At 44.0% G+C, this 27,169-nt stretch overlaps 1 protein-coding gene across 1 annotated transcript in view; it reads left to right on the plus strand.

Annotated features, from left to right (window-relative positions):
• The window catches only part of abhd12 (abhydrolase domain containing 12, lysophospholipase), a 121,369-nt gene that overhangs the window by 57,437 nt on the left and 36,763 nt on the right, over window positions 1-27,169 (plus strand). The gene's annotated exons all lie outside the window — the stretch shown is intronic.

Consider the following 27,169-nt stretch of genomic DNA (forward strand, 5'->3'; position numbering starts at 1 on the left):
CTAAAGTGTGGTGCCCAGAATTGGTACAGAACTCCAGCTGGAAGTTACATGATTCAGTCTGCCGACTGGTAACCTGCAAATTCATCTGCACAGCATCGTGATCCTTAATTACCTTTCTCCTTTGCATCATAAGACTTTCCTCCTTGCAACCTGACCCCTAGCTGATGAACAGCAAATGCTGAAAATGCACAGCAGGTAAGGTAGCATCTGTGGTGGGGGGGGGGGGTTATGGGGTGGGGAACAGAAAGACAGTGGTCTGTTTCAGGTCTGTGACCTTTTGTCAGTCACACAGATGCCATCTGTCTTCCTACTCCCAACATTTACTGTTCATTTTTCTCAAATAATAGTTTGACCTAGTGAAATGAATATAGAGGACATTTGCGTTGCTCCTGATGATTGTATGTTCTCTTGTAACTAGTTACTTTGTTTCATTTTAGATAAGTTGATGATTACATTCAGTTTATTGTAATTCCACTATTCCATTTCTTGGCTCAGAATTTTATAGTTTCTGTGGAATTTCTTCTCTTTGCATTTTACTTCAAACACTTGCCCTTTGGTCAAGGTTTGTGTGACTTAGTGATTTGTCTTATGTGTCCAAATTGGCAGTGAATGGACATCAATGTGTTTTGCACGTTTCCAATAATAGGATAGGAGGCTGAGGGGTGACTTTATCGAGGGATATAAAATCATGAGGGACATAGATAAGGTGAATGGTCACAGTCTTTTTCCTGGGGGAGGGGGGTGTAAAACTAGAGGACATAGATTTAAAGTAAGAGGAGTAACATTTAAAGGGGACATGAGGGGCAACTTTCTTACAGTGAGGGCGGTGGGTATAAGGAACAAGCTGCCAGAGGAAGCGGTAGAGGTGAGTACAAATACAATGTACAAAAGACATTTGGACAGGTACGTAGATAGAAAACATTTAGAGGGATATGAGCCAAATGCAGGCAAGTGGGACTAACTTGGATAGACATCGTGGTTGGCATGGACAAGTTGGGCAGAAGGGCCTGTCTTCGTGCTGTATAATTCTATGGCTCTAAATCAAATGCAAGACCTTGAGCAGCACAATGTTATCGAAATATTGCAACATTATTTCAGCAAAACCTATGAGGGTTCTTAACATCCAAAACAAAGGGGAAAAAAAAATGAAAATCAAAAAATTGCAGATGCTGGAAATCTGAAATAAAAGCAGAAAATGCTGGAAACACTCAGCAAGTCAGGCAGCATGGAGACCAAGCCAATCAGATATAAGTGGTTGTGTGGCATAGTTAGGTGTCTGGTTTATCAGTCTGTAGGGTGCTTTGGAGTATATTGTTGAACTTTTCCTTTCATTAATTATGTGGACTTGAGTCTTGGATAAGTCAAGTTGTCCAAATTATCTGGAAGGAGCAGGCTTGCTGGGCTAAGTGCCAGTTGTGTGTTGTTATTACTAGTGCTCTGATCCTCCATCCACATCCCTCTCCCACGCCAGTGCTTTGATTTCCTTACCCAGTCAGCAGGTCGCAGTTATCCCAGCTCCACCTACTCCTCCTAACTGGGATGTATCAGCAGGTTGAACTGTAGGAAATGCTTGGAGACTGAGGATTGAGGAGGAGAATATGGAGGCATACCAGTCGTTTGCTGACGAGTAGCATGTATTATAAATGCAAATGCTTATTTTCTTCACCACACAGCAATGATCTGCCTTTGTATAGGAGGTATGGAGGTCAGTATCGATTCATGCTACAAGCTGTTATTCCTCAATTGCTTGTTCTCACTTAAGTAGATTCATAGAGCCATACAGCATGAAAACAGGCCCTTCGGCCCAACATGTCCATGCTGACCATGTTGCCTAACTGACCTAATTTCATTTGCCTGCATTTGGCCATGTCCCTCAAAACCTTTCCTGTCCATGTACCTGTCCAAATGTCTTTTAAATGTCCTAACTGAACTGGCCTCTGGCAGCTCTTTCCATATGCCCACCACTCTTTGTGTGAAAAAGTTTCCTTTTGGGTCCCTTTTTAAATCTTTCCCCTCTCACTTTAAACCTATACCCTCTAGTTTTGGACTCTCTTATCCTGGGGAAAAGACTTGTGATTCACCTTACCTATGCCTCTCATGATTTTATAAACCTCTATAAAGTCACCCCTCAGCTTCCTACACTCCAGGGGAAAAAAAAGTCCTAACCTATCTAGCCTCTCCTTCTAACTCAAACCCTCCAATCACAATAACATCCCAGTACTTTCTGTTCCTTTTCCAGTTTAATGACATCCGTCCTATAGCAAGGTGACCAGAACTGTACACAGTACTCCAAAAGTGGCCTTGCCAATGTCTTGTACAGCTGTAATATGACATCCCAACTCCTGTGCTCAGTATCCTGACTAATGAAGACAAGTGTGCCAAACGCCTTGTTTACCACCCTGTCTACCTGTGTTGCCACTTTCAAGGAACTATGTACCTGCACCCCTAGTTCTCTCTGATCTACAACACTCCCCAGGGCCCTACCATTCACTGTGCAAGTCCTGCCCTGGTTTGTCTTACCAAAATGCGACATCTATCATTTATCGGAATTAAATTCCATGTGTCCTTCCTCAGTTGTATGAAAACATGTATTACCACAAATATATTGTGACATTTTAAGAGAATGTAGTCTCATAATTTAGACATAGAAGGGTCGTTTCATGTACTTGGAAAATTTGACTGGATGCTTCCTGGACTGATTCATCTTTGAGCATATAAAGTCAAGGTCCAGTTTATTGTCATATGCACAAGTGCAATGAAAAACTTACTTGCAACAGCATCACAGGCAAGTAGCATCACATAAGCATCTTATATAAAAGATGGTGCCGGAGGGAGGTGACACTTTGTTTACTGGCAGTGATCTCCACATCAGTCATGCATGTGACATGATGATGTCACTCCCCTTGCATTGTAGGCAATATAAGATCAAGTTGTCCTGGGAGCAGCCATCTTGGGTGCTGTTAGAACACCACAGCATTGGACTGAGACCTTGCAAGTTCCAAAATTGCCTCTGATCCTTTGGGTCTCTCCACACACTGGCATTGACCCCTGCCCCAATGACTCCCCTCCCACCCACCCTCACCTTGTATAGTGAGACATGCAGATAGGGTTTCTGGCATGTTTTACACGACTTCTGCTTGTGTGGCTCCTGCCAGTGCCTCATCATTTTAGAACCAATTGATTACTTTTCAAATCGTACAGTGCAGTAATACAGGAAATAGAGTAAACTATTTGTGCATAGCAAGCTCACAGTAACATGGTAGTGACCAGATAAACTATTGATTCAGAGATAAATATTGGCCAGAACTGTTGGGGGTAGTTCCTCTGATCTTTTACTAAACGGTACAGTCAGATGTTTTATATTCACGTGACAGAGCAGAGGAGATCAATTTAACATGTTGTCTGGAAGGTAGCATCTCCATCACTACACCACTTCATAAGAGCTGCATTAGATGTGAAGAAGCACTGTGCAGGGTTTTGGATAAAGTGAGGGGGACGAGTGACCTCTATTCAGTTTTGCTCTTCCAGCTGTCTCATTTTGAGCTCCTTTGGAAGGGTGCTGGGGACTGATTGCAGTTACCATAATGGCTACAGGCAATGACACAACATAAACATGGATGAATGATTCAAGGATGAGTCAGATTTAGAGGTACGGATAAGGGGAAGCTAGATAAATACACAAGGGAGAAGGGACTAGAATTGTACATTAATAAATAAAGACGATATGAATAGAAATGGGGTGGAGGAAGACTTTTGTGGAGTACAAACACAGTGAATGTCATGGTTCTATGCTAAGGATCTGTTGATGAGGCTCTATGGGGCACTGGTGAGACCTCATTAGGAATACTGTGTGCAGTTTTGGGCCCCTTAGGAAGGATGTATTGATGTTGGAGGGGGTTCAGAGAAGATTTACGAGGATGATTCCCGGAATGAAAGGGCTTACATACGACGAGCGATTGTCGGCTCTTGGACTGTACTCATTGGAGTACAGAAGAATGAGAGGGGACCTCATAGAAATATTTCGAATGTTAAAAGGACTGGACAGAGTAGATGTGACTAAGTTGTTTCCCTTGGTGGGTGAGTCCAGGACTAGAGGGCACAGTCTTAGAATTAGAGGGTACCCATTTAGAACAGAAATGAGAAGAAATTTCTTTAGCCAGAGGGTCGTGGATCTATGGAATTCGTTGCCACATACAGCTGTGGAGGCCCAATCATTGGGGGTGTTTAAGGAGGAGATTGATAGGTATCTAATTAGTCAAGGTATCAAGGGATATGGGGAAAAGGCCGGGAATTGGGGCTAGATGGGAATAGTTTAGCTCATGGTGAGGTAGCGGAGTAGACTCAATGGGCCGAGTGGCCTACTTTTGCTCCTCTGTCTTGTGATCTTTGAACTACAGTGATGTTTTATGAAAAAGTGTAGCAATCTATCGAGGTATGATTTCAGTCCCTTCTCCCCTGTGTACTTGTGTAGCTTCTTAAATGAGTCTCTAAGTCTCATTCATCCTTGAATCATTTGTTAACTTGATTTACTAAGTAGTCTATCGTAACAAATACAGTTTAAAAAATATTTTAATTGGAATTATGTTACTTTCCTTTTCTATCTGTGGATAATTATAATTTCGTATATTTGGTAAAATGAATAAAGGATAAACATAGATGGGGCTTGTCTAAAACCAGAGCCAAATATTCAACAGATGTTATAGGTCCATTATGGAGTTGGTGTTGTATGTTAGATATACGGATCATTTATTGGAGCCACTGGAAATCTATGGTATAAATTAAAGGTAGGAATAGAAAAAAAATATACAGGTGACCCCTGCGTTATGGTGGGTGCGTTCCCATATAAACCGTCTGTATCACAATTTTCATTAAGGCGAAGCCTCATCAGCATATGCATCCAGAAATGCAGGCTGAGACTAAAAATTAACACACTCATTCTGTGAGAATGAATTTTTATTCTGTATCTCAGATGTTTTGGCAGTGATTTGTGAATTCCATAAGGGCGAATTAGAAGAACATAAAAATGCATAAACACATGACTTAGATAAGCAGATAGGAAAAGCAGGGTAGTTTTAATGGGAATTTTAGCTTGCATGTGGATTGTGATAAACAGACTAGTTCATGTATGAAAGACAGTAAACTTTTGTTCGGATATCTTTTGTAACAATATCCTAGATACCATGAGGGAGCAGTCCATGTTATGGTTAGTAATGAATTATGAATCCCAATTAGTAAACAGCCTGAGTATTTATTTGGTGGGGATTATTTGATTGAATTCAGTATGGTGTTCAATAGGATGTAATACGAAACAGCTGCTAAGATTCTAGACTTGGGTAAGGCTGATCTACATGTGACAAACCTAAGACTGCCATGGTAACCCAGGCAAATCAATTCATGGGTAAAGGACAGCAGATTGTGGAGTGTTCAAAAAAAAGAAATGAATGTGATACAGAAGCAGTTTGTAGCCTTAAGGGGCAAAACTAAACAGCTAAGGCCAACTAAAATGGAACATCATGAATTACAAGAAAAGCAGATAAAAAGTGGCACAGATCCCTGATGACTGGTAAAGATGAAAAGAACAACTAGAAGTAACAAAACACTCGAGCTAAAGAAAAGGAAAGAAAACTTGCAAAGCATGTCAACAACAATGTGCCAGTTTTACAATTAGGAGAAGAAGAAATGGTCAGGAGCAAAGCATGTCCTTTGAAAATAGTAATGCAAGCAAAAATAAGGAAATAATGAACAAGTTAAATGGTTATTTTGCATCAGTAATCACATGGAAGAAGAAGAAAACACATGGAACATCCCAAGGAAACTAAGTTTCATTCGGGTACCGACCAAAAATAGGCAAACTAACAGTAATATATAAAATGTAATGATGCTGAAGGTGTCAAATTTTCAGAACCAGGTAGTTTTCATACCAGGATTTTGAAGGAGGTAACGGGGGCATTGCCCATCCCTAACTATAATCTTCCAAAGTACTGTTTAATTCAAGATCAGTTTCTTCTAGTTTGAAAAATTCCGTGTTGCCTTTCTGTTTAAGAACTGTAGACCAGTTGGTCTAATGTATGTTACTGGAAAACTATTCGAGTCTATTTTACAGATTAACTGATCACCTAGGGCGTATTTCATTTGATCAGAGAGAGCCAATTCAGAGAATTTGTAAAGGGTAGGTCAGGCCTGGCAAAATGTAATTGAACTTTGGTCAAAGTAGTGGGTGGAGATGTATCTAGAGATTTCATTTATGTGGCTGTCTAAGACACTTTATACAAAGTACCTCATAGGAGACTGTTGTCTGAAATTGAGATTCATGAAATTACTGACTTGATTGGAAAACTGGCTGAATAGACGAGCCCCATCTATGTTTATCCTTTACCCATTTTACCAAAAATAAAAAAAATTATAATTATTCACAGATAAACAAGGAAAAATAACATAATTCCAATTTAAATATTATTAAAATTATACATATTACATTAGACTTATTAAATCAAGTAACAAATGATTCAAGGATGAGTAAGATCTTGAGGTTTATTTAAGGAGATGTTACAGAAGTACACGAGGCAGAAGGGACTAAAATTACACATCAATAGATTGCTACACTTCATAAAAATTACAGTGAGTTTATAGCATAGAACCATGACACGAATATTCAGATTTGACCTAAATTGGATAGAATGCAGTAGTTATTAAAATGTGCAATGTTAGAGGCAGACGAGAAGACAGAGCTTTATCAATAAAATATCATTAACAGGTGCCAAAAATAATCAGAAATGGATTGTTGGCCTGTATATCTGAAGAGCTAGAACACAAGGGGAAATATTTTGCCAAATCTAACCAAAGCTTCAGGTTTGACTGCATCTGGACTACTATCGGTGGTTCTGGGTATGCCTTTTGAAAGAGTGCAACAAAGATTTAACAGAATAATACCTGTATTTCAGGGACAGTACCCAAAATTTGGGTTGAATGGCTTGAAATTCATGTTGAGGGGTAGTTTGATTGTAAGACAAGCTTGTAAGAAGAACTGATAGGGTAAATAAGGAAATTATTTCTGGAGATCTGGGGAACCTAGGAGCTGGAAAAGAGGGGGGTGGTGAGGGGTAGGTCTGAAGTCGGGGCTAGAACTTTTAGGAACAAAGTTGGGAAACACTTCTATACAATAAAGTAGTAGACATTTGGCGCTCACATTTTGAAATCTGTAAATATACCTTGTCAATTGGAGATGCAATAGATTGCCCATGCTGGAATCTGGAGCAAAAAACAAACTGCTGGAGGAACTTGAGTGACATCTATGGAAGGAAAGGAATGGCTGATGTTTCAGATCTAGACCCTGCATCTGATGCCATTCCTTTCCTTCTACAGACACTGCCTGACTGCTGCCAGCCTACGACTGCATGGCTAAGCATAGTTCCAGTGCCATCTACAAATTTGCCAATAACACCACTGTTGTTGGCAGAATCTCGGATGGTGACAAGAAGGCATACAGGAGTGAGGAGGGTCAGCTGGTTGAGTGGTGTCATAACAACAATCTTGCACTCAACATCAGCAAGACCAAAGAACTGATTGTGGAGTTCAGGAAGGGGAAGTCAGGCAAATTTGCATCAATCCTCATTGAAGGGTCTGCAGTGGAAAGGGTGAGCAGCATCAAGTTCCTGAGGTATCAACATCTCAGAGCACCTATCCTTGGCCCAGCACATAGATGAAACCATGAAAAAGGTGCACCAACATCTCTACTTCCTTAGAAGTTTAAGGTGATTAGGCATGTTATCAAAGACTCTGACGAACTTCTACAGGTGTACAGTGGAAAGCATTCTGACTGGTTGCATCATGTCCTGGTTTGGAAACTCCGATGCCCAGGAACGCAAGAGGCTACAGAGAGTGGACTCAGCCAGTTCCATCATGGGTACAGCTCTCCTCACCATCGAGGACATTTACAATAGGTGATGTCCCAGGGCGGTGACATCCATCATTAAGGACCCCCACCATCCGGGCCATACCCTCTTGATGTTGCCATCAGGCAGGAGATACAGGAGCCTGAAGACACACACCTCAAGGTTCAACAACAGCTTCTTCCCCACTGCCATCAGGTTCTCGAACCGACCTGAAAAACCCTAACACTATCTCAGATTATATTTTTTTTCACTCTCACTCAACTTGCACTAATGTCATTATATTTATTTTGCTGCGCAAGTTATGTATAATTTATGTTAATTTAACTTGATGTTAACTCCTGTTTGTAATGTACTGTGCTGCTGCTGCAAAAAGCTAATTTTTATGTCATTTATACCCTGGGTATGTATGCCTGTGACAATAAACTTGAGCTGGAACTTGAATTCCTCCAGCAGTTTGTTTCTATGCCTTGTCGATTGTTAGTTTTAGATCTAAGATTAGTTAGATCTAAGATTAGTTAGCAATAACTTTGAGGAGTAATAGGCATATGGAGTTAGGCCAGGCTCAGAGGACTTGATGCCCATTTCTGTTCTGTGTGTAATTCCTCACAAAGATGTTGGTTTCTTGTTCTTAAATAAGAAAACATTTCCCAAATAGGTGAAACAATTTAAAAAAAAAATTGAATTCAACTGATGTCCACACCCATGCTAAGATCTCAATTTTCCATTTCAAATGATGCTGTGTAATGTGCTTTAAAAATGCCAGGAGATCAGAAAGGGACAAAAGAAAATGGTGGATAGTTGGGCACAGTCCAGAATTTTGTACTTTTTGAGTTTGTGTACATTGAATTGAAGCAGAACTTCAAATTACTGTCAGTATCAGATTAATGCAATCAGATTGCACAGCAACTATTTTCTTACTAAATCTTGTACTGATGTCTCTCTCACTCTTTTCCTTATATTGGTTTCCATATCTGTATCTATTCTTTCAAAAAAAGTTTTATTACTGTACATCCTTCCTGATGGAGGAGGAGTGCTGGCAACCGGCTTGCTTGTGTTGTTTATTTGCTTTCTGATTTGACGACTTTTCCTACAATATACTTGGCTTCTAAAATGGGTTAACATGCCTTATGATGGTGTCCCTGGTTCTCGCTGTAAAAATTGCCTCATACTGAATTGTTTCCTTATGTGTTCATTTATACATTAATGAAATAATTTAATTGCTGAATGTAATTGCACTGTTTATCTGCAACACAGATAAATGCTCCTTCACTATTTTGGACTTTTCTGTGCAGTAAGCTAATGATGTGACTGGCAAATGCTAAACAGAATTGAGGTGCTAAATCTAACAGAGGAGAAAGCTGGGGCCTTAAACAGATTACAGTGTTCAGGTAAATGGGGAGGCAGGGTATTTCTTCTCCACAAAGGATATGGAATCCTTTACTATCACAGATCGTCCCAAACCATAGTCTGTTTTAGCTGTTGGGTAGGTGCTAAATATTGCCCTGAATATCAGGATATCTCCCCTGTACTTTAATGTTGCAGAATATTTTACGTGGGACCTTGGTTGAATTCTCATTCTAAGCAGCCAGCTTCTGATACTGTAGCACTCCTCATTAGACTGACATTCCAGTGCAATAAATTTTCTGTAATAGTTTCAAATGGGCGGCACGGTAGCGTAGCGGTTAGCACAAGGCTATTACAGCGCCAGCGATCGGGATTCGATTCCCGTTGCTGTCTGTAAGGAGTTTGTACGTTCTCCCATGTCTGCGTGGGTTTCCTCCAGGTGCTCTGGTTTCCTCTCACATTCCAAAGACATACGGGTAGGTTAATTTGGATTTAAAATAGGTGGTGCGGACTCGTTGGGCTGGAAGGGCCTGTTACCACGCTGTTTAAAATACAATTTTAAAAAAAAATTGTATTATCTTCTCCTAGGACCCAAGTAAAAATTCTTACAAAAGTGGTGAATGAAAGTTTTACTATTACCGTCATTTGGAAGTTTCCAAAATGACGTAAATGTAGAACGGCCTTGATATTGTTCCTGACGGGGACAAAAGTGCCCATAGGCTGCTAGCCCTAGCTATGCTGTAGGGCTGAGAATCAAGAAATGAGAAAAATATGTAAAAGAAAAACTAAAGTACAGTAATCATAGAACACTTTAATCCTGGTCACAATAAATTGGCAAAAGTAGTTCAGAGGGCGAGTTCCTAGAATGCATTCAGGATTAGTTTACTGTAGCAAAAAGTAATAAAACCAAGCAAGGAACAGGCTGTTTCAGATTGCATAATGAGACTGTGTTAATTAGTAATCTCAGAGCAAGTTATTTTCTGGGGAAGAGTGGCAGAATTTTACATTAGCTTCAGTTTTGTATTTAGGAATGGAATTCTTGGTCTTAAATAATAAAAAAAACTTAGATTGGAAAATTAGATTAAAATGTGGCAATGGTAATTATTTAAAAAATCATGACTCTCAAAATCTTCCACTTTAAAAAAAAATGTAATTCCATGAGAAAAATGATACATCCTTGGATAAATAAAGGAGTTAAAGATAAATACTTGCAGAAACATACCTTTCAGGTACAGTCTTGTACTTCGTCATCATTTCTGGGTAAATCCTGTTAAATGAGTAGGGTAGACCTATCAGTCAGTGATATACAGTCAAGGAAATAGTTCTGGGCATCCCCAACTTTGACTGCAGACATTGTGAAGTGTTGTGGCCTCAGCTTGAGTATGGGCAAGGGAGTCTATTGCTGGTTACCACTGGTGCCTTCCCCAGCTGATGAATCAGCCCTCCTCTATGTCAAACACCACTGGAAGAAGCATTAAGCATACAAAGGCAGGAAATGTATGGCGGACATCACTTAAATTCATCTCCATAATATACAAGTAACAGATAATCAGTCTGTGGCAGTATCATCAAATTCTGTTTGGTAATCCTCCTGTGACGCTTTCAGTGTACTGTGCATATATAGAACTCTTGTTATAGGAGAAAAAAATTAGAAACCTGATCGTGGCCTCCATAATTTGATTGACATTTTCTTGAGCAGTTGCAGTCTATTTCTTTGATCAGACGTAATTGTACGATTGTAAATGCAAACATGAACCAGGCAGTTGGACAATATAATGGAATGTAATTGTTTTCTTTCCACTAAAAGGTAATGGTTAATATATTGATATATTTCATGTCATTATCTTGGTGTAGTTTTAATAATTATTTGAAAGTTTTTTTTCAATAAACATTTGAAAGTGTTTCACTGAAAATAGGTGTGCTTTCCTCTACGTATTAGTAACCTGATTTTTAAAATTGACTTCTGATGACTTAAAAAAAAGGTCAACAAACTGTTTAATTGCCTAACCTTTGTTAGGCAACCTCTTAGTTGACTTGCTTTCACTCCAGTGTTGTAGATTCTTGAGGTGACTGAAGATAAAATGACACAGTATTCCACAGATTTACCAGGATGCTGCCTGGATTGGAGAGCATGTCTTATGAGGATAGGTTGAGTGAGCGAGGGCTTCTCTCTTTGGAGAGAAGGAGGATGAGAGGTGACTTGATAGAGGTGTACAAGATGATGAGAGGCATAGATCGAGTGGACAGTCAGAGACTTTTTCCGAGGGCGACGATGGCTAACACGAGGGGACATAGTTTTAAGGTGACTGGAGGAAGATATAAGGGGGATGTCAGGGGTACGTTTTTTTACACAGAGAGTGGTGGGTGTGTGGAACACACTGCCAGCAGAGGTTGTAGAGGTAGATACATTAGGAAGATTTAAGAGACTTAGATAGACACATGAATGATAGAGAAATGGGGGGCTCTGTGGGAGGGAATGGCTAGATAGATCTTAGAGCGGGACAAAATGTTGGCATAACATTGTGGGCTGAAGGGCCTGTACTGTGCTGCAACATTCTACGTAGATGGAGCAGGAGGTGCCTGATGGGGCGAGCAGTTAGGTAGTTTCTGAGATGGTCCACTTCTTCTGCTCAAACTCACTGCCTTGAGATTTTCAGTACTCTCCCAAATGCTGCTTCTCTGCTTTGAGCAGTCATGGGCCAGGATTCCCAAAAGTACAGATATTGCATTTCAAAGGTGGCTTTGGGCATATCCTTGAATCTATTCCTCTGTCTGACTGGTAATTTCTTCCCATCACAGACCACAGAATAGAGTGCTTGTTTCAGGAATCTGGTATCAGGTGTGTGAAAGATGTGGCATTCCCACCGTAGCCAACTTCATATTTCTGGGTGTTGGCCTGGGGGAGGATGCTGATCTTGTCCACTTATCCTTTCAGTGTAATTGGAGTATGTTGTGGATTCATTATTGGTGGTATCTTTCAAGTGATTTGAGATGCCTGCTGCAGTAGGTAGTCTAGATCTCAGAAACCTATAGGAAGGCAGGGAACATTGCTGCCCAGTAGACCATGAGAATTGTGCCAATTCTGAGGTCTTGATCCTCAAGCATCCTTTTTCTCGGTTGACAGAAGGTTTTGCTCGTACATTGAAAGCGATGGTGAATTTGATCATCTGCATTCACCCATAGGCAATTCCTAGGATATGGGCAGCAGTCCACATTTTCCAAGGTCTTGCTGTGAAACTTTGACAGAAAGCAGTGAGATGCAGTAGAGGCAGGTGGGCAGAGGATCTTTGTTTTTCAGACGTTGAGTGTAAGTCTCAGCCACCTGTATGTTTTGATGAACAAATCAGCAATGCTTTGGAGTTCTGGCTCCAAGTGTGTGCAAATGAAAGCATCAGGTATATACTGCAGCTTAACCATTGAGGCTGGAGTATAATTGTCATGGGTTCAACAATTTCCCATTAGTTCTAAAGATGAGCTCCACTCCCCAAGGCAAAGGGCAAAATTGCAGTGAGAAAGATTGTGAAAAGGGTCAGAACAATAATGCAGTCAAATCGACACTGATCTTCAAAGAGGTTGGCTCTATTGTTGACCCTTTTGGCTTGTATCCTGGCTTGCATGCCATCATAAAGTAAACGTAAAATGCTGACAAATTTCTGTGGGCAGCCAAACTTGAGAGTGTTTCACAGTCTCTCTTAACTGAAGGCGCTAAAGGCTTTAGTGAGTTCAGAAAGGCCATGTATTTTGGCTGGTGCTGCTTCCTGCATTTTTCTTGGAGATGTCACCTGGTGAAGAACTAGTCCTCTGGGTGGACAGAATTTACATTGTGATTCAGTGAGCAGCTCCTCGGTCACTGGCTGGAGGTGGTTGAGAAGGACTCTGCCGCTGACTTTCACTGTGTCAGAAAGCAGGAAGACCCTCTGTGGTTATAACAGTCAGACTTGTTTCCTTTCCTGAAGGTGGTCGTGATAATAGCATCCTTGTGCTTCCCTCCTCTTCCTACATATGGTCAATGAGATTGTGGACTTGTGTCTGAAGCTTTATCCTGTCGAGTTTTGGAAGTTTAGTGGGAATCGACTGCTCCTAAAGCCTTGTTTTGTTTTTAAATTGGAATATGTCCTTTTCATTTATTTATTGGTCAGGCGTGACATCTAGGCTGCTACGGGATGGAATCAAGGGCGTCCCAGTCAAGGACAGAGTCACGGTTGAGATCTTTGAAGTGTTCCTTCCAGTGGGCTTTGACTGCCTCCCTGCCCCTGATGGATTCACCCCTGTTCTTGGCTGTCAGTGGGGTGGTTGTTTGGGCTGCAGATGCCCCTGACAGTGCTGAAGAACCCACACAATTTATTGCTTTTGGCAAGTTGCTGAGCCTTGTGTGCTGTCTCCGTCCATCACAGATTTTCTGCTGGGCCCATGCTTTCAGGTGTCTGTTAAGCTGAGTCTTTTCCCTTGAAGAATGGCAGAGATTCCAATCCAGAAACGTCTTGTATTTGAGCTTAATTAGCTCCTCAATCTTCAGGTCATTCACATCAAACCAGTTCTGGTGGTCCTTGATAGAGTAGCCAAGGTTCTCTTCACTGGTGCTAATTATGGTGGATGTTGAGGTAGCACATAAGCTGCGGCTCTTATAGGCTGGGAGTTGACAGGTTGCCTTTGAGGCACCAGCTGAGAAGCTACCTTTCTGGGGTCTTTGACAGCTACAGTGTTGATCTTGCAGCACTGCTTCTTTTGGTGCCAGATAGAGTAGAGTAGGTTAGATGGTGGTCAGTCCAGCCTTCAGTGCCTGTAATAGTGCGGGTGATGTACATGTTTTCATTGGGACAAAGATATAATCTAACGGGTGCTGGTACATGGACTGGGGGTGTTGACTTGTGCCCATCCTTCTGACAAAACAGGATGTTGCTATTGATGAGACTGTGCTCTTAGCATTTTGTCAGGCGAAGGACCCTGATGGAGTTGGCTTTCTCTACTCCTTTCTTGCCAGACGATTATATGTTAAATATTTGAAGACATGCCCACTTGTTCTGGTGTTTAAAAGTGAAAGTGCAACTGGTGCACTCTCATAATTTTGATCTGGGAGAAAGGCCAATTTTGAGGGCAAGTTGTGATCTGAGGAATTGTATCTAAAACCTGCATGAAAAATCATGAGGAAAATATGGACATTTGGTGTAACCCCTGTTAATGATACCAGATCTTGCCGATTTTGCCCAGGTTGCAATGCTATCACTAGCAGATAGCTTCACTTCATTATGGTTAATTTTGTGCATTGAACAGTTCAGGCTATGTATGAAATATTTCCCAAGTAGAGATGTTCTTGCTGATGGTTGCCCTTTCTCTGACCCTTGTGCAGTGGAAGGTAAATGTGATTTATTTCATTGATGAGACAGCAAATGAAGTGTTGAATGGCCAAGTGCTTTTGTAATTGTCTAAGTGCAATGAGGATGACACAGTGTGGGCACTTTGCCATGAGCTGCCACATACTTTGCTTTTAATTTGTGTGATCCATTTTTGTACATAACGACAATGCTGATTTAATCTAAAGACAAGATGAATCAGCACTCACTGGGAAAGATACGCCTGATTGGATTATTATTTGCCAGAATTAAATAACAAGCATGTTGCGAGTTAAGTAAGAATACAAGTAAACCACTGTTTCAATTAGAAAGTATTTGAGGAAAAGTATTTGCGAAGGGACTGAGTAAAAAAGCATGTGTTGCATGAGATGATGTTGTGAGAAGGGTGGGTGTAGGGATTGAGGAGTGAACCAGGGTGTCATGGAAAGGATAGCCCTTGGAATGCTGAAAGAGAGTGGATGGAAGGACAAGTTTGGAGATGGCTGTGGGTTGGAGGTGTCATAAATGATTAGACGATAATCTATTGAGAGTGCAGGCTGGTGGAGCGAAAGGAACAGAAATTTGGGATAAGTTTAAGTCCACTGTCACCTCCATTGGAGGGAAATCATTCCTTGAAGGTAATAGAAGATAATGAGATGCTGGTAAATTAAATTAAAATGGTCACGTGCACTGGGGTAGAGTGGAAAAACTGTTTTGCATCCATCCATACAGATCGATGCATTGAGGTAATACCAGGGAAAAGCAATAACAGAATATAGAATAAAGTGTCACAGCTACAGTGCAGTGCAGGCAGACAATAAGGTGCAAGGCCATGATGAAGTAGATTGTGAGGTCAGGAGTCCATCTTATTGTACAACGGGACCATTCAGTGGTCCGATAAGCAGGAATTGGCATCCTCTGAACTAATGTGATTAAGCTGCTCCAATGGGAGCTGAGAAGGATAAGATATGTGATAAAGGGCCTCAAAATCATTGAGGGTGTTTGATAGAACATGTAAGGACAAGCTGTTTTCACAGACACGAAAATTGGTCACAAGAGGAGACAGATTTGAGGTAATTGGGGGGGGGGGGAAGACAGGCCAAGAGAAAACATTTCTTATAAATGAATATTTATTAATTATACCATTGTAGTAGGAGAGCACATGGCTGTCACGTGACAGTAACAACACTGACCTCTCTGGTCGGAGGACAGCATTGCTCTTTGGATTAGAAGTGACACCACTGTCAATCAAGGTGTGGCTGCACCCCACCCATCAGGTGTGGGCATAGGGATTGGCCCTGGAGAGCACCTTTGTTCCTGAACCTGCCTGACCATTGGCCTGACTAAATCACCTGGCCAGGCTCCACCCAGCACTATAAAAGAGTGTTGCACTCCCTGGTCCTTCCTCTTTTGACTGCCCCAGGAGTAGTGAAACCATGCTGCAGAGACTACTGGTAAGAGTGTGCACCACCATGTGGTTTGGGAGCATCTTAGTCAGAATCCAGGGAGTGTTAGAGCCAATGCTTGTCTAGGTCAAGGTATCCAGGCATTGAAGTATTTATCCCTTGATAAGCTGTACTGTGTTTATTGTGTGTGTGTGCCTATCTCATCCTCGTTGCGATTCCCCCTCACATTTGCGGTCTCCTGCGTGTGTGTGTGTGCGCGAGTGTGCATCTGTTCCCATTCAGTCTGTCCCTGCATTTGCCTTTGTGATTAAACTACTTTTAAAATCCAAAGCCTGTGTCCAGAACCCTCCATCTTTAGATTCCAAAAGAACCTTTTCACACAACATTTAGCGCTGCAAGCAGGGTCTTGGCTGGACACAGACGCGGGGAGAATGTTTTGGAACCGGGGGTATAGGGCTAGCATAGATACAGAGGAGAGAATCCCTGGGTGGGACAGACGAGAATGAGGGATTTGGGAGCTTGGCTAGTATGCTGGCAAACCACGGTAAGCCAGTGGACTGGGCTGAGCAGTTAGATCCACATGGTGAGAAACTGGGGCACCATGTGGTGGCCGCCCTCCAGCAGTCAGGCTTCCCCAGTGCCAAAGGGGTACCCTCCGGCTCCTGGCATCCCTCCTGAGGCACCAGGTCGAGATTACTGGCCAGTTGCAGGATACCTGCCTGCAGAGGGAAAGGGAGATAGAGACCCTCCGGCAATGATGCTGCAAGAGGCAGTTCAAACAGCTCAGACCCAGGCCAATGACCTCGAGGTCAGGGGTACTGAGGTCGTCTGCCGGCTGGTTCAGGCACAACAGGCACAAGCTGCCCACAGGGCTGGCTGGCAGCCAGATCCATTTAAAATCCGAGCCCTGGTCTGATGTGGCGACAGGCTGGATGCATGGCTGGGGGATGGGGATATATGGATGGATATGGATGATGAGGGGGCGTCTGATTAGCAGGGGCTCCCTCGTGCCCGCCCTCCCCCCTACCCACCCGAACCCCTGCGTGCTTGACCCATCACCATGCGGTCCCAGGTCCATCACAGAGGGGAGTCAGGAGAGGCCCCTGCAGGGGGAAGGGCCCGTTGTCCCTCCGAGACTACTGAGACTCGGGATTTCTCCATCAAGGAGCTGACCCAGCTGGCGGACCAGTACCACCAGCGCCCGGGCGAGCACCTGGCTACATGGCTGCTCCGACTGTGGGATGAGGGGGCCCCCAACGCGAGCCTCTCTCACCAGGAAGCGAGCGCCCTAGGGAGCTTGTCTGACCAACAGAGCCTTAACAATGCCCTGCGGGCGCCACGTGGAGGGACTGGGAACAACACTACCCTGTGGGATCGGGTAGTGACCGCAGTGAGGGTCCGGTACCCTACCCTCCTCGAATGGGACTTATACGGGCGACCGCAGTGGAGCACAGTCAGTGAGGGCACCGGGGTCATCAGGGAATGGGCGCTGGTGACCGGCGTCTATGAGAGGCCTGGTGATCGTGGGTTGTTAGAAAACACCAGGGTGACCAGCGCGCTAATGGGATACCTGGTCACCACTGCCTGCCCCGATTTGAGGCCTCATGGGATCGGCTAATGGGAAGACTGTGCGGGATGCCATCACCCTCCTGGAATGGCTGGAGTTCTTGCAGTGGGGGAAGCCCACCCAGGTCTGCAAAGCGGAGATGAGGGCTGGGGACACGACCCCCCCCCCCCCCCACCGTCCCACGCGCAAGCAGCTATACTTAGACCTGTTGTGCACAGGGGTGGACCGCGCCAGTGTAGACGGGGTCATGACCTCCGCCCTCCACGCGCGGTGGAAAGAGCTCTGTGGGGGGGAAGCCCGGCCGTGGGAAGATCCACAGCCACCCCAGGTCCAAGCCCGACATGGGACGCCCCCATCCGCCGGACCACGTAGGCTGCCTCTGCAGATACTGATATCGCCTCCGCCCCTCCCCCACCTGAAACAGTCTCCCCTGCGCTCATGGCTCAGCTCTGGGACCTGCTAAGACAAATAGCCCATCTCCACCAGCAGGAACCCTCACCCACGGGGTGGCAGACCCCCACCCCCCTCCCACAGGATGAAGACCAGGGGTCCCGGTGCTTTTGTTCCACCGCCCTCTCCTGTCTGAGAGACCTGAGGCCACATATACCTGTAGCGATACACTGGGGAAAAGGGAACGTGCAGAGGTGGATGGCACTCATCGACACGGGTGCCCAACACACCATCATCCCGGGTAACCCCGCTGCGTGGAAGGGGCCACAGATGCAGATTGAGGGGTTGGGGTGTTCCCTTTTGCCCGCGAGGGAAGTCAAGGTCCGCATGGCTGTCGGGAACCAACCCCCTCGAACTGTAGCTGTCTTAATTGCAGATTTGCCTGAATGCATACTGGGGATGAATGTCTTAAAGGGACAGTCCCTACATGGCAAGTTCACTTTTGGAGTCGCCCGTGCTACGGTGGTGGTCGGGGCAGCCAAATGGGAACAGGTTGTTGTCCCCCCTCCCTCCAAGGTTGTCTACAGTCGGCAGTATAGGGTGCCTGGGGGACATCAAGATATTACAGAGGCCATTCAAGCTGTGCTGCAGAAGGGAGTCATTAGGCCCGCAGCCTCCCCTTTTAATAGCCCCGTCTGGCCCGTCCGCAAAAAGAACAGGATGTGGCGCATGACAGTGGACTACCGACACTTGAACAAGGCTGCCCCCCCACCCCCTCGGTTCAACTCCCCCTAGGGGTGGCAGCCACCCATTACATTGGACCCCCTCAGAAGGGAGAAGTCGTTGCGCGTGGTCCTGGGAACACTTGTTGGGTCGCGATTCCGGGTCGAACTAACCTGTCCTGTCTCCATACCCACATACCCAACATCTGACCCGCCGGGAATGAGTTTGTCTCCCACCCCACCCCCCCACCGCTACAGGCTGATGGCACTGCTCCACCCCCTCCTCTTGCTGACTGCGATGATTGGCGAGACGTCTGCACAACCTTTCCTCGAAATCACCTACGAATTCGCCAGCACCTCTAATATATCGAACGGTTGGATATACCTCCGAACCCCAGCACATGCCACTGAAGCTCTGCCATTGATGATGATTCCCTTGGTTACCTTGTGGAAATGAACTGTTTACATGGACTCTTTTTTTTCTCTTTGTTGTGCGGGTTCAGTATATCGGTTTTTGGGGGGGGGGGGGGGGCCGGATGGCACTGCAGCACATACCTTCCAAAGATTCCGAATGGGGTGTGTGTTTCAGGAGCTGGTATTTCCCTTCATACAGTTTGACCTCCATGTGAGTCCCGACCCTCAGAGCATCCCACGGCCGCTGAGTACGCCAAGGGAATGCTGGTGTAGACTCCAGAATGAGCACAGTTCCACCTTTTCAGTTGGCCATCGTGAGTGTGAGTGAGACTGGTATCCGGGTGCCTCCAATGACCACTGCCGATGGTGCCGCTAAGCTGGGGCTCCCTGAACTCTGAACAGGACCCACTGGATTTGTGGCTATGGTACCTACCCATGGCTCCCCACAGGCTGGTACAGTTGCTGTTTTCCAGTGTTTGTGGTGCCCCGAACCCATGCTCAATGAACAGGGGGAGCACTCGGCATAAAGCGGGTACAGGGACAGCAGGGCCATCGCGGAGGCGGAGAGATTCTAGATGATAGCCTGCCCCCCGTATTGCACAGCCGGACTGTCCCATGAGAAGCAATGACGGCAGCAGAGTTGGCTGCCGTCAGGCTGGTAGCCCAGTAGAATTGGACGGCCCTGGATGATCCACTCGCTGCGGATGGTGGTACATGTGCAGTGATTACTAAGGAGTACTGCACTTTTATCTCTGATAAATCCAGCAACCCCTCCAACCTGGCTGCTCACTTTAGGGACTTGGTGGCCAAAGTTCAGAACCAAGGGACCAGCTCCTCCAGCACGACACCTTATGGGGAAACAGGTGGCTGTTTGGGTCACTGGGGGATGTTGGGCAACTGTCACCTACTGGCCACTGCCCTTGTTTTAGTTGTTATAGTTTTTTGCTACCTTTGAAAGTTATTAGTACCGCATTTTGACGCACATTTCTTTCCTTAGTTGTAGCTCTCCCCTTGATTGGCGAGTGATCTAACCTCCAAGGGGTGGAATGTAGTAGGAGAGCACATGGCTGTCACGTGATAGTAACAACACTGACCCCTCTGGTCGGAGGACAGCATTGCTCCTTGGATCGGAAGTGACACCACTGTCAATCAAGGTGTGGCTCCACCCCACCCATCAGGTGTGGGCATAGGGGTGGGCACAGGGATTGGCCCTGGAGACCACCTTTGTTCCTGAACCTGCTTGACCATTGGCCTGTCTAAATCACCTGGCCAGGCTCCACCCAGCACTATAAAAGAGTGTTGCACTCCCCTGGCCCTTCCTCTTTCGACTGCCCCAGGAGTAGTGAAACCACGCTGCAGAGACCACTGGTAAGAGTGTGCACCACCATGTGGTTTGGGAGCGTCTTAGTCAGATTCCAGGGAGTGCTAGAGCCAATGCTTGTCTAGGTCAAGGTATCCAGGCACTGAAGTATTTATCCCTTGATAAGGGATAATATCAAGGGGGAATATGATAGCAGCAGATTCAATAGTAACTTTCAGAAGTAAAAGTTACTGCTTTAACTTGCAAGACCAGCCATTACCTGAGTTGGGAAAGACCTTTTAGTAATATGAAATAGTAGTTCATGGTTTTTAAAAAATGCCAATTTGTGGACCTGGTAGTTGCCTACTTTCAGTAGTAACTTCATGTTTTTAATCTTTGATTTGAAAGCTACATTTTGCCAGTCAAATAAATTTGCCAGTATGTATATATATTCATATCCAAAAGCAAATTACTAATATATTCCAGGAAAAATGTTAATACTGCAAATTGCTCTCAGTGCTGTTTGCTTTTCTTTGAAGACTTTCCATTATCCCAATGTTCCGATTGGCTGAAGATGTACACAGTTCTAAATATTATGTAATCTTCATGACATCGTAAGAGTGTGAATAACAGGAGTCCTGAAACAAATTACAATAATTTTTTTATCTGTTGCTGGGTTTAAAATTGCGTGCCTTCCTTTGTTCATAGACTATCATTTCATGTCACTAGGGCTATATTGAAGTCAGTTTAATACTCTTTGTTCTGCTTGTTTAAGTTAATAAGTTCTCTCTGAATGTCAGTAGAATTATAGAGAGACTTCCCCCACTGATTCAGTAATCTGATAAACATTGACAAATGAAAGAGCCATAACCACTAATCCCAAAACTAAACCTTTGTTTTTGAGGAGAATAATGTGAAGGCATTAAAGGAGCCTGTCAGTGCTTAACCAAAGAACCTGAAGATCGTGACTCATTCTTTCACAGTTTTCTCCATCAAGGGCACTTGCTTATAAACTGAAGTGGGTTACTTTGCCCATGTAAATATCTTCAGTGGAACCCTAACATGCTGAATGCAATTCTCATCACCTTTCCTTCATGGCCTGGAAAATAGGGTGACAGACCAAAGTGTAAAGATAGATGGACTTGTTCTTATATGAGGAAATAAAATTTGAGCAGGACATAATGTCTTTTTCCTTAAAAGCATAAGTGCCTACATAATGCCAATATAAGCAGCACTAACAAAGGGAAAATAACTGAGTCTGGGAAATCTGGAATGAAGAGAGAAAAATTGCTGGAACACTCAGCAAGTTATCCAGCAATTGTAGAAAAAAAACAAAGTTAATGTTTCAGTGGCCCTTCACCAGACTGATGGAACAGTTTTTAAGCAACTTAGTCAAGTGAGGAAAACATCCTCCCCTTATCTACTTATCGATCCCTCCTAATAATTTTGCATGTGTCAAACAAGATCTCTTCTAATTCTTCTGAACTCTGGCGGATAGACACCTAGCCTGTTCAATCTTCCCTTCTTAGAACAGAATGTTTTTGCTGGTTGAGGAGTCTGGAACTTGGGGTCAGTGAGTTAAGGTAAGGAGTGAACAATTTAGGACTGAAGTGAGGAGACATTTCTTCACTCAGTTAGCAGTGAGACTTTGAAATTCACAACACTGGAGGGCTGTTGAAGCTCAGCCATTGATTACATTCAAAGCAGAGATAAATAGATTTCTAAATATTAGGGTAATTGAGCAACATGAGGACAGGGCAGGAAAATTATGTTGAGGTATAAGATCAATCATGATCTTGCAGAAGAGCAGAGCTGGCTTGAGGAGTAAGATGTATTAGTAGGAACCAGTAGTTCTGGTGAATCTTCACCGCATCCCCTCTATAGCAAGCATATCCTTTTCAATATGTGGCTGAGGAGTTGGTGCAGGGGGCAGGGTTTCAGATTAGTTGATCATTGGAATCTCTTCTGGGGAAGGTACGACCTGCCCAAAGGGATGGGTTACACCTGAACTGGAGGGGGACCAATATTCTTGTGGGCAGGTTTGCTAGAGCTGTTGGGGAGGATTTAAACTAGTTTAGCAGGGGTTGGGAACCCAAGTGATGGGTCAGAGGTTGGTGCATTTAGTGTATGAGTAGATGCAGCATGTAGAAAGACAGTGAGGAAGGATAGGCAGTTGAAAGGGCAAAATTGCAGTCAGTTGGATGGGCTGAAGTGTGTCTAATGCGAGAAGTATCAGGAACAAGGGTGATGAACTTAGAGCGTGGGTAAGTACATGGAACTATGATGTTGTGGCCATTACAGAGACTTGGCTGTCACGAGGGTGGGAATGGCTGCTGGATATTCCAGGATTTAGATGTTTCAAAAGGGACAGGGACGGAGGTAAAAGAGGTGGGGGTGTGGCTTTGCTGATCAGGGACAGTATCACAACTGTAGAAAGGGAGGATGTCCTGGAGGGATTGTCTGGGGTGGAAGTCAGAAACAGGAAGGAAGTGATCACTCTATTGGGAATATTCTACAGATCCCCCCCCCCCCAATAGCAGCAGAGATGCTGAGGAGCACATCGGGAGGCAGATTTTGGAGAGGTGGAAAAATAACAGGGTTGTTGTCATGGGTGATTTCAACTTCCCCAATATTGATTGGCACCACCTTTGTGTAAAGGTGATACATGGGGCAGGGTTTGTTTGGAAGGATTCCTGATACAGTATGTGGACAGGCTGACTAGAGGAGAGGCCATACTGCACCTGGTATTAAGCGATGAGCCTGATCAGGTTTCAGATCTCTCCGAGGGAGAGCATTTTGGAGACAGTGACCATAACTCCTTGACCTTTACCATAGCCTTGGAGAGGGATAGGAGCAGATGATATAGGAAAGTATTTAATTGGGGGAGGGGGAATTATGATGCTATTAGGCAGGAACTTGGGAACGTAAATTGGGAACAGATGTTCTTGGGAAAGTGCACAACGGAAATGTGGAGGTTGTTTAGGGAGTACTTGCATGGGGTTCTGGATAGGTTTGTCCCATTGAGGCAGGGTAAGGATGGTAGAGTGAAGGAACCATGGTTGACACAAAATGAAGAATATCTTGTCAAGAGGAAGAAAGAAGCTTACCTAAGGTTCAGAAAGCAAGGGTCAGACAGGGCTCTGGAGAGTTACAAGGTAGTCAGGAGGGAGCTTAAGAATTGACTTAGGAAAGCTAGAAGGGGGCATGAGAAGGCCATGGTGAGTAGGATTAAGGAAAACCCCAAGGCATTCTACACGTATGTGAAGAATAGGAGGATGACTAGAGTGAGGGTAGGACCAATCAGGGATAGAAGAGGAAATGTGCCTGGAGTTGGAAGAGGTAGGGGAGGTCCTCAATGAATACTTTTCTTCAGTATTCACCAGTGAGAGAGTCCTTGACATTTGTGAGTACAACAGGCTGATATGCCAGGGCACGTCGACGTGAGGAAAGAGGATGTGTTGTAACTTTTGAAAAACATTAGGATAGATAAGTCACCAGGGCCAGACAAGATGTATCCAAGGTTAATATGGGAAATGAGGGAAGAGATTGCTGCACCTTTGGTGATGATCTTTGCGTCCTCACTGGCCACAGGAGTAGTGCCAGATGATTGGAGGGTGGCAAATGTTGTTCCTTTCTTCGAGAAAGTGAGCAGGGATAACCCTGGGAATTACAGACCAGTGAGTCTTACTTCAGTGGTGGGCAAATTACTGGAGAAGATTCTTAGAGACAGGATTTATGGGCATTTGGAGAAGCATAGGCTAATTAGGGACAGTCAGCATGGCTTTGAGGGGCAAGTCGTGCCTCACGAGCCTGATTGAATTCTTTGAGGATGTGACAAAGCACATTGATGAAGGTAGAGCAGTGGATATGGTGTACATGGATTTTAGTAGGGCATTCTCGTGGAAGGCTTATTCAGAAAGTCAGGAATCTTTGGGATGGGATCTAGGAAAACTTGGCTGTGTGGATTCAGAATTGGCTCGCCCATAGAAGACAGAGGGTGGTGGTAGATGGAGTGTATTCTGCCTAGAGGTCGGTGACCAGTGGTGTTCCGCATGGATCTGTTCAGGGACCCCCGCTCTTTGTGATTTTTTTTATATAGATTTGGATGAGGATGTGGAAGGGTGGGTTAGTAAGTTTGCAGATGACATGAAGGTTGCTGGTGTTGTGGATAGTGTAGAGAGTTGCTGTAGGTTACAACAGGACATTGATAGGATGCAGAGCTGGGCTGAGAAGTGGCAGATGGAGTTCAACCCAGAAAAGTGTGAAGTGATGCACTTTGGAAGATTGAATTTGAAGGGAAAATACAAAGTTATTGGCAGAACTCTTAGCAGTGTGGAGTTAACAGAGGGATCTTGGGGTCCAGAGGAACAGTGGAATCTTGGAGTCCTTGTCCATAGATCCTTCAAGGTTGCAGCACAGGTTGAAGGGGTTGTTAAGAAGGTGTATGGTGTGTTGGCCTTCATTAGTCAGGGTATTGAATTCAAGAGCCGTGAGGTAATGTTGCAGCTCTATAAAACTCTGATTAGACCACATGGAGTATTGTGTTCAGTTCTGGTCACCTCATTATAGGAAGGATGTGGAAGCTTTAGAGAGGGTGCAGAGGAGATTTACCAGGACGCTGCCTGGATTGGAGAGCATGTCTAACGAGGGTAGGTTGAGCGAGCTAAGGCTTCTGTCTTTGGAGTGAAGGAGGATGAGAGGTGACATGATAGGGGTGTAAAACATGATACGAGGCGTAGATCGAGTGGACAGTCAGAGACTTTTTCCCAGGGCAAAAATGACTAACATGAGCGGGCATAATTTTAAGGTGATTGGAGGAAGGTTTGGGGGGGGGGGGGGATGTCAGAGGTAAGTTTTTTTACACAGAGTGGTGGGTGCATGGAACACACTATTGGCAGAGGTGTTGGAGGCAGATACATTAGGGACATTTAAGATACTCTTAGGCACATGAATGATAGGAAAATGGAGGGCTATGTGGGAGGGAAGGGTTAGATAGATCTTAGAGCAGGACAAAATGTTGGCACGACGTCATGGGCCGAAGGGCCTGTACTGTGCTGTTATGTTCTAATATAACAGAATAAGATCATTCAGCCCACTGACACTAAAGAATCTATGTTGCATTATACTGAACTAAGGTACTATGATTTAAATTTAAACGAAACGCTGAAGTAAATTTGGCTAGCGTACAGATGGTCAATATTCTGCTCAACATAACATTTCCTGTTTAGCTGAGACTATGGAATGCCTTTGTCCTGGCTTGAATAAAGTGTTACATGATATCAAGTATCTGGGTGTTTGAAATTAATTTATTTTGTATGGGAAAGGGAATCACCGCCAGAGTATTTTCCTTCTTGGAAATTATATCTGTTGCTTTTCTCCTTCCTCAGCTATTTGATATGCTGAAGAGGCTACATTTGTGCAAATATAAATGACTATTGGAACAAAGGAACCCATCAGCTCTTTCTCCATTTGAGGTCTTGTTGCTTATGTATGTAGTGAAAAGGGAGCAGAAGAGGTCAAGTTGTAGTATTTCCACTTGAGGTGAAGTCAACAAACAGAGTAAAAATTATGCTTAAAATTACACTGGTATTCAAAATTGTTTTTTTTGTACTAAAGTTTCTACACAGACTTTTTGGGCTATTACTGACCACAAAATGTTCCATGAACCAGCACAGCTGGGTACTGGTTTAGAAAGCATTTTTTTTAGAATTGCATATTAAGAAGTATTCCTTTAATGTGCTTAAAAGTTTTAACTAGATTGGTTCATGAATATATATGAAAATAGGTTTATCACAATAACTTTTTAATCAGCCTAATATCCCATCTGTGAATTACCCAGTTTTAAATAATTGAAAATGACTGTACAAAACTATATGTAACAATTGTCTGGTATAATTGGGATATAGTAGTAAGATATTTAAAAGCTAAATAAAAACTTGGTTTAATTTTAAGAGCTACATCAAAGTGCCACGAATGGGTGCAATTAGAGGAAACATGCTGAGTGATCCTATGTAGGGCGTTCAGTTTTAATGCATGGCATTAATGTCTCAGCTCTTTTTTTGTAAACTAACATGAAAGCCCAGGGAAACCTGACATGGGACTTGCACTTTAAATTCCTGTCCTGCATTAGTTTAGCTGAAACTCCGGGTCAAAATATTTCCTGAGCTTCTGGTTTCTTGGAGTAATTCACTAAGACTGCTTATCTCGCCTTTCCTCACTGTTCCAGAATGCGATGTACAGTTGGGCTCTATCCTCAGTCCAAAGCCAAATCCTTGAAATAATCTAATAGGACCATAGAACACTATAGCACAGAAAACAGGCCATTTGGCGCTTCTAGTCTGTGCCGAAACTTTATTCTGCTAGTCCCACTTACCTGCACCCAGTCCATAACCTTCCAGACCTCTCCCATCCATGTATCTATCCAATTTATTCTTAAAACTTAAGAGTGAGCCCACATTTACCACATCAGATGGCAGCCTGTTCCACACTCCCACCACTCTCTGAGTGAAGAAGTTCCCCCTAAACCTTTCCCCTTTCACCCTAAAGCCATGTCCTCTCGTACTTATCTCTCCTAATCTAGGTGGAAAGAGCCTACTCGCATTTACTCGGTCTATACCCCTCATAGTTTTGTAAACCTCTATCAAGTCTCCTCTCATTCTTCTGTGTTCCAAGGAATAAAGTCCTAACCTGTTCAATCCTTCCCTGTAATTCAACTCCTGATGACCCGGCGACATTCTAGTGAATATTCTCCGCACTCTTTCAATCTTACTGATATCCTTCCTATAGTTAGGTGACCACAACTGA

The sequence above is a fragment of the Pristis pectinata genome, chromosome 3 (genome assembly GCF_009764475.1).
Source record: "Pristis pectinata isolate sPriPec2 chromosome 3, sPriPec2.1.pri, whole genome shotgun sequence".
NCBI lineage: Eukaryota > Metazoa > Chordata > Chondrichthyes > Rhinopristiformes > Pristidae > Pristis > Pristis pectinata.